Source organism: Terrapene carolina, unplaced genomic scaffold (genome assembly GCF_002925995.2).
Source record: "Terrapene carolina triunguis isolate 2854851 unplaced genomic scaffold, T_m_triunguis-2.0 Scaffold228, whole genome shotgun sequence".
In the NCBI taxonomy this organism is placed as follows: Eukaryota; Metazoa; Chordata; order Testudines; family Emydidae; genus Terrapene; species Terrapene triunguis.
Genome location: NW_020664579.1, coordinates 916559 through 924957, shown reverse-complemented (window position 1 = coordinate 924957; position 8399 = coordinate 916559). Strand labels below are relative to the sequence as shown.

General features: G+C 39.5%; 1 protein-coding gene across 8 annotated transcripts in view; it reads left to right on the top strand.

Moving 5' to 3' along the window:
* The window catches only part of NCOA1 (nuclear receptor coactivator 1), a 289105-nt gene that overhangs the window by 75522 nt on the left and 205184 nt on the right, over positions 1 to 8399 (top strand). The window contains exon 3 of one of the 8 annotated variants that reach the window (XM_024198196.3): positions 7639 to 7733. The exons of the other annotated variants lie outside the window; for them this stretch is intronic. The gene's annotated coding sequence lies outside the window, so the exon portion shown is untranslated. The remainder of the gene's footprint in view (positions 1 to 7638; positions 7734 to 8399) is intronic. 8 annotated transcript variants of the gene reach the window in all.

Sequence of the window (8399 nt, the reverse complement as noted above, 5' to 3'; positions counted from 1 at the left end):
TAAACTAGACTTTGTATCCTCTAAAGAGGTTTCCTTATGGGGGTAGAAGAAAGGTTTGCAAATTTTAGCAAGTCAGCTTGACCTACTTATTTATCCCATCCAGAATTCACAGGTTTCTGAGGCAAGTGCTTCACATTTTCCACTTGCAAAGGCTCCTTGTATGGTATTTTTAAAACAGGTTCGATTTTTAAGCTAGCAGACTTTCTCGTAGTGTGTATTTCTACCCAGATTGCTCACTGTGGCTTTGTTGAAGTGAATTTTCTCCACTGAGAACCTGGTGAGATTTTCAAAGGTGCTGAGCATTGGCCGAAATCTGTTCCCATTAAATTTCTCACCCATTGGCTTTCAATGGGAGCAGAGTTAGGTCAATGTTGAGTGTTTCTGAAAATCCTACTCCCTTCCTCCAAGCAATTGACATTTAGATCTGAGGCCTGCTAGCATGAGTGCTGCAGCTGAGCTCAGACGTTGAGGTACTGCGTGGGGGAGAGGGAGCCAGGACTCCCACCGTATTATGCTAGGCTGCCCTTGCCAGACTTTGCATTGTATGTAATATGTGTAATTGGAGCATTGTCTCATGAGCAGCTTGGGTTAGAACGAAAAGGACTTGGGAGGCAAAGCCAAACAATTTGGTTTGATAAGAACTGAGAGTATCATGACTTGGGCTCCTAGGCACTGCGGTAATGTAAATAATGATGATACTAAAAGTAAAGAAAAAGCTGTCATGGGCAGGTGATATGCAATACACAGCTCCTTTGAGTTAATTCCTAATTCAGCCTAATAAATGTGTTTTGACAGCCCATTTCACAGCAGTGGAAGTGGAACCCCATTGCAGAAGACTCGGTCTTGCAATAATAGTAAATCAAGATTTCAAAATAGCTGGGCCTTAGAGTGAATTTAGTGCTGGGGAATTGTGCCAGATTAACAGCTCTGGAGATTGACGTTGTTTAGCCACAGACAGATACAGAATAGGCTATGGTAGTTCTAGATTCGCTGCTCTATCCCAGTGTGACTGAGAGGATGGAGAAGTGAGGTAGCCTACCAGTAACAATCACTGGCCATACCCACATTCCCAGTGTTCCTCATTGTGTTTCATTTCTATCCCATAGTCTCCACTACCACAGCTCCCTGGACTGGTAATAAACCTTTTGGGAAGGAAGGAAGGTGATGGTGAATCTTTCCTCCTCCCTTATAAGCAAGCGTGCCCAGGATCACCTACTCATAATTCCACATGAGGGGGGACCTGGTGACTCTCACCTCTTGCTCTGCACAAACCTTGAAAGAGTGAGCAAGGAGCTTCTAGCTTTCACAGCTGATGTGAGGGAGTAGTATGAGCCTTGCTCTTGCATATGTACAGCTTGGAGACTGGGGAACTGAGACCACACCCTCTCTAGAAGAAGATTGGTTTGTTGATGAGAAGGTAGTTCAGTCTCCTGCCATTCATGCTGTGCTTCTGTGATGAAGGTTCTTTCTCCCCTAGCAGTAGGACTGAGATGAGCAACTCATTTAGGAACATAGGGCTGGAAAGGACCTCCTGGGTTATTGAGTCCAGTCCCCTACTATCACAAGCAGCCCATCATAAAATCAACTTCATAAATATATCAAGATCCATCTTTAAACTACTTAAGTTGTTTGCTTCCACTACTTCTATGTGAAGGCTGTTCCAGAACTTCACTCCTCTGATTAGAAGCCGCCTAATTTTCAGCCTAAATTTATTCATGGCCAGTTTATACCTATTTAAGCCATGGGAATGGTAATTACTTTTGATCACTACAGTTCTGGGCCTTGTTCCACCAGTGACCTGGAAAGGAAAGGCTATATAAACCACTGCCTTTTTCAATCATTTATTAGAACAAAGACATATCCCTCTGTATTCTATTGACTGTAAATGAGATGTGTAGCTCATGTCTGGGCATCTGTTTATGGAGCTTGTTTTCTCTCTAATGGACAGTGGAGCAAATACTAAGAACATGTTTCATTAAAGGACAGTTTTGGTGAAATCCAGTCTGTTCTTGTTTCTGCCCTAATATTTTTTGCTGGATTTGTTTTTTGGGTAGCACATGTCTTCCTATTTGTGTTGTGTAAGCCGTGGGGAGTTCCCACAGTGTCTAATGTTTTTGATATACTTTGAGGAACTGGTTTCAGAGGGGTAGCCATGTTGGTCTGTATCAGCAAAAACAACTGATGAAGTGCATTTTAGCCCATGAAAGCTTATGCCCAAATAAATTTGTTAGTCTCTAAGGTGCCACAAGGACTCCTCGTTATTTTTGAGGAACTGATAACATGTGCTATGATTTCACAATTCTCTGCTCAGTGCTGAATGTTTAAAGTTTGCTTCAGGATCTAGCTTCTCTCTCTTGAACTCTATTTTTGGGGCCTCTTCAGTGTTAACACCCACTAAATAATTATTAATATATTAAAGGCCTGATTTCGCCATCCTAACACATGTTGAGTAGCACTTTACTCCATGATGAGCTCTGTTGATTCCACTGGGGCCATTTACAGAATAAGGTGCTTCTCTATGTGAGCAAGGGTTTCAAATGGGACTATGTTAATGTAAACGTGGGTACCTTTTAGAGCGGGCCAGCAGGGTCTATGTGGGGCAGAGTGCTTGACAAATCACAACCTTCTGAAGTGCCTTAATTTCCCTCTGCATTTGTTTGCTATCTCATCTTTTGTCTGTCTTGTTTATTTAGATAAACTCTTCTTTGAAGAGATTCTCTTACTGTGTATTTGTATGATGTCTGGCACAATGTGGGCATATAGGTGTTATTGAACTATAAATAATGGTACCTCAAATCAGAATCCTACATTCTGAGGATTTAAAAAAAGTTTGAAATCTTCTCTGTTAAGATTTCAAAAAATTAAAATCAACAGGAATCCACTTCTGTAAGAATTGCATTTAAAACCTTATATTCTCTCCTTCTCCCTCCCCTGTATTCCCTGAACAACTACAATTAGGACCGCTTTGATTTGAGTCTTTATGAATCGTATCTAGCTAAGTTGATTTTTTTTTCTCCATTCCTATCAGTCCACCATTCAGGGAGCAAAAAAGCCATGAAGTTTCTCTTCCAGAATCTTAGCTGACAGACCCGTCTCTCCAAGAATTGTCAGTTTCACAAACAATTATTTAAACTGAAAATGCCAGGAAAGGATCCCTTTAGTAAATGTCAGTTGTGTTCAGGTTTAACAACTAACAAACTTCTAAGGAAGCCCAGGAACCACGTTTAAAAGCCCAAATGCCAAATCAAAGTCTTGAGAGAATTGGAGATAAAAAATGTTTGTGATCCTAAACTAAATGTAGCCCAGCCTGTCAAATACCCAAGGAGTCTCCTTATTGTGAGCATTACCCAGACCAGTGTGTTTCCAACTACAAAAGCTGTGCATTGTAAAATAAAATGGCATTTTGACTGGATGGTAGAGAGATGGGAATTTGAAGAGTTCGAATAAGGTGGGTTTTTTCCTTTCATGGGATACATTTAAAGCTACAAAAAGAACAGGAGTACTTGTGGCACCTTAGAGACTAACAAATTTATTTGAGCATAAGCTTTCGTGGGCAACAGCCCACTTCATCAGATGCATGTAGTGGAAAATACAGTAGGAACTTATTTCCCCCCCCTACACACACAGTTCCTCACATCCCCTTGTCAATTGTTGGAAATGGGCCATTTTCATTACCCCAAAAACAGTTCTTTTTCTCTCCTGCTGATAATAGCTCACCTTAACTGATCACTCTCCTTGTAGTGTGTATGGTAACACCCACTGTTTCATGTTCCCTGTGTGTGTGTGTGTGTGTGTGTGTGTCTGTCTGTCTGTCTGTCTATCTATCTATCTATCTATCTTCCTACTGTATTTTCCACTACATGCATCCGAAGAAGTGGGCTGTAGCCCACAAAAGCTTATGCTCTAATAAATTTGTTAGTCTCTAAGGTGCCACAAGTACTCCTGTTCTTTTTGCGGATACAGACAAACACGGCTGCTACTCTGAAACCTGTCATTTAAAGCTACAGTAACTCTGATTTGTTAAACTGACAGATTCCACACTTAGAGAGGAAGTTCTTAATAGTAGCATCCTGGTAATATTTAAATTACCAGGTATTGGTGTTTAGATAGTGGTGCACGGTGGTAGATGCCTTACAGATACCAAAAATAGAGATTGAACTGGATAAATCTGCAACTTCTCTTGCTTTTCTTTTTTTTCCCCTATTGCCTGGCACAGTTCAGAGGCTTGCCAGTGTGTTTAGTCAATGAAAGTTAATAGCCATGTAGATAAGCATGTGTGATTTTTCTAGTGCCAGTTATTAGATCAGCAGATGCTCTGGGGAGTATTTATTAGAGATGTCACATTAGTAATCCCAAGGTGTATTTATACTTGCAGATTTCTCTTGCTTTAGCAGTACTGACAAGGTGGTCCAGATGTTTAGATTCGGGAGGAGGAGGAGATTAGGTATTTTGCACAGTCACCCTCTTTTCAGTTTTGATTAAGAATGAGAGGTTATCTAACACTCAAGTATTTTAGTGGACTTTTAATTGAAATGGAACTGAAAATGAAGATAGGTAAATATATATTCTCCTGTTTATCTAAGTCCCCTCTTCCTGTTGTAAATATTTGACATGACCTTTCACCTGGTAGGGTTTTAGCTGTTTTTGAAAGTGTTTCTTTAATTGCTCTCTACTTAGAGATCATTAAAATGTTAGGTAATCACATCCTGAATTCCATGTTGAATAGGACTGCTTGTAAATAGGCTGCAGCCCTAATTATTTCTCTTGGAAAGAGTTCAGGTGAGTATGCCTCAGACTTGACTAGCCATGGTGAATGAGAACTGAGTAATAATTCTCCAGTGCTGAGAACTAGGGTCAGCTTTGGTTTAGGAGCGTTCCCTCTGAGCTACTACTGTCTGAGGTTTAAACATAGGCTTTACTAATGCAACATAAATATTATGTAACAACTTAATGAGTAACTAACTTCAGTGAATGATTATATCAGACTGTCTCTAAGTGGTTAAGACTGTTGCTTCAAACCAGTTGGGATTAGGAAAGGTCAGATGTTGTGGATAGAGCCTTGTTTATTATTATGGTTTTATCATATGGCACTTGATTTTAAATCCAATAAAGAATAAAAATCTTACTAAGACCACATATTAATGTCCTTATTTTTCACTGAAAGAAAATTCTAATTCATTTGAAGCATCCAGCATCTCTAATTACCTGATTGGTTGATCACCAGTGGATAGCTGAAATAGTCTTGTTCTCACAAAAATAAAATATTTAATGAGCTCTGAAATATACACCTCTACCCTGATATAATGCTGTCCTCGGGAGCCAAAAAATCTTACTGCAATATAGGTGAAATCGCGTTATATCAAACTTGTTTTGATCCGCCGGAGTGCGCAGCCCCACCCCTCCAGAGCGCTGCTTTACCACGTTATATCCGAATTCGTGTTATATTGGGTCACGTAATATCGGGGTAGAGGTGTATTTTTAAATACTTTGATAGATACCAAAAGCATCGTTTTAAATATTAACTCTCAAAATCTCTTTGGTTTGTAAGTCCATAGAAGGGCATATGATTGCTCTGAAGAGAAAATGTCTTTTTATTTCTCTTGGACATAAATTAACTGTCTGATTTAAACATAATTACAATGAGGTGCCAAACTATGTACGGCCCAGAGCAAAAACGGAGATACCCTGGCATCCTTGTAAACCTCCAGATTTATTTTTTTAAAACATTTGTGGAATAAATAGATGCTTATGGAAGTCCTGAACTAATATTAACTAGGACATGGCATGGCATACATTTAGATAAGATTTCCTGCTCTGTCAGTGCACCTCCATCTCGACATGCAGAGCCTCCTGGTCAGAGCCTCTGCTTGTTTCTGTGGTGGTTTATTTGTGATATGGATAAGCTCCTACTAGGGAGAAGGAAGGAGAATGCTGTTCACTTTCATTTGAGATCGAAGCAGAATTTGCAGTCGTGCTTTCAAAAATGAAAGATGATTGCACTATTAAACCACTGACCCTAAACCTCTCTCCTGCTAGTGAAGGAAGAGTTGATCGGGTTGCGTGCTGTATCCTCTTGTTAAACTCAGCCATTTTAATAAACGTAACATGTTTCTATGCATTGATCCAGCAACTTCATGCACAATATTTTCATCCATGTGTTCAAATGTGAACTCTAAAGCTCATAGTTTTGACTGTCTTTTTTTTAAAATCCTGTCTGGTGGTGATACCTTGAGTTCATAGAATCATAGAACCATAGAAGCTCAGGGTTGGAAGGGCCCTCAGGAGGTATCTAGTCCAACCCCCTGCTCAAAGTTATTGAAACACAACTAATCAAAAAACTCCAACAAATTCACTTTTTGCAGTTCATATGGCGATCTTACATTTTGCATTTCTCACTCAGCATGGACGCTGAAAATGGACTAGTGAGTTTCACTTTCTGGCTTTCATGCACTAGCACAATGCTGTAATGTTTGGGTTGGAAAAAAGTGCAGAGGAATGTTTGTATTTAAAGAAACTATTTTCATTAGAATAAAATAAGGGAAAATTTCTAATGACAAACTGTAAAAATCTTGTTTTTCATCAAACATAAAAGTTAGTCCTAAATTGATCTGATGGTATCTATTTAATAGTCCAAAATGTCTAATGAAGGCAATGAAAGAAAATTGTGTGTAAAAAGACTAAAAAGATGTTCACCTGTACTTTGTCTATGCTTATGAACCGATTTGATCAGCACAGATACAATATGATTTCCTCATCCACCTCCCCAGAGTGTTCTTTAGTTTTTAATAACTTCTCCTGTTTAAGTAAATACAGTATTTTGATACAGCTTGAAGTATTGTTTGGGTTAAATTAATCAGAGGGGGTTTGATCTGGTGAAATCCTCTAGAGATCAGATGGTGTAATTCTTACAACACTTGGCTAGGAAGCAAATAGTGTCTTTTTGCTTAATTAGATTCAAGGAAGGCGCATACAGCCATACAAATGTTCCTAGACAAGAGGAGAGAGGATTAAAGTGCATAAAGAAAATACACGAGTCAAGATTGCAGATTGAGGAATTCTTTAAAAAAAAAAAAAAAAAAGTCGCAACACTTGCTCTATGCGGAATATGTTAAACATATGAGATTAGATTAAATCAAAGCAAGACAAACCATCATAATATGGAGCTAGACCTCCTTTACTGGCCCCCAAAATAAAATAATTTAATATCCAAAGGCTTTAAACAAAGGTAACAAAAGTCACAGTGGAAAAGGCAAATAGCAAGAGGAGAGCAAATATAAAATCAAAAGTAAAACAAAGGAAATGCATTTAAACAAACAAAACTTGCAGGCGCAGTTCAGAGCGTAGGTTAAGGAAAACGAGTCATAAAAGAAAAGTGAGGACAGTGGGGAAATAGAAGAAACAGTGACACAATAAGGGGGAAAAACTAAAAATAGGAGCCTTAAAAATTTGGGTGAGTAAGAGGGGAATGGAAATCTTGCTAATGCGATGGAGGCCCCAGTGGAGCTGATGAATAATGGGTCACCTGTGCAGATTAGATGGTGTAGCCTGAAATTGATACAAACTGTTTCTAAAGAGTGTAAAATTAGCTAAATTAAAATTACATTCTTATCCTTCTTGTATCTTTTATTTCATGCAAAGGTGACAAAAGTTGAGAGGAGCCCAGTTAGAAGACAAAGTAATCTTTAGCATGTACATGCATACACTGTGGTGTCCACCTGTGAACACGGCATAAGGTAACCTTGTATTTCTCTAAGTATCCATCTTACTGGCCATTCATAAATATACAGAGAGAGAGAGAGAGATTAAAACAGAACAGTATTGGAGAGAAAAGAATACCTGCCCTCATCTTTCAAACAAAGGATCAGCTGCTGGAGTCCCAGCAGTGCTCCTTCTTGGGCTGCAGTTGTAGTCCTAATAAGTAGGAGGACAGGATGTTTGTATCTCCACTGGGTTGTCTTTGATGCTTAGGTCCCAGCATGCAATGCTGCTGCTTGACTCAAGCATCAGACTAACCAGTGGAAATATGTATGTCCTGTCCCCTAGTTATTGGGAGTGCTGCAGCAGATCAAGACAGAACATTGCATGTTGGCACATGTAGTTTCTCCAGATTGCACCTTCATATGAAAGGTGAAGATGGCAGCAGGACACATTAAAGCACTCTGGGCTGCACTTTGGGTTGCCCCTGTTCTCATGCTAATTAGCAGCCTTTTCCTGTCCCTGCTCAGTAGTCACTGTTGGCAAAATGGCATTATGTTCAGCTCCTGGGTCCTTTGTTTCTGTTCAGAAAATGAGCTTGGTGACTGCAGAAGACCCTTGTGGTTAAGTCATTTTTTAATATGCTGTATGTGGTCCTGCCTCAGTGCGGGGGGCTGGCCTAGATGACCTCTTGAGGTCCCTTC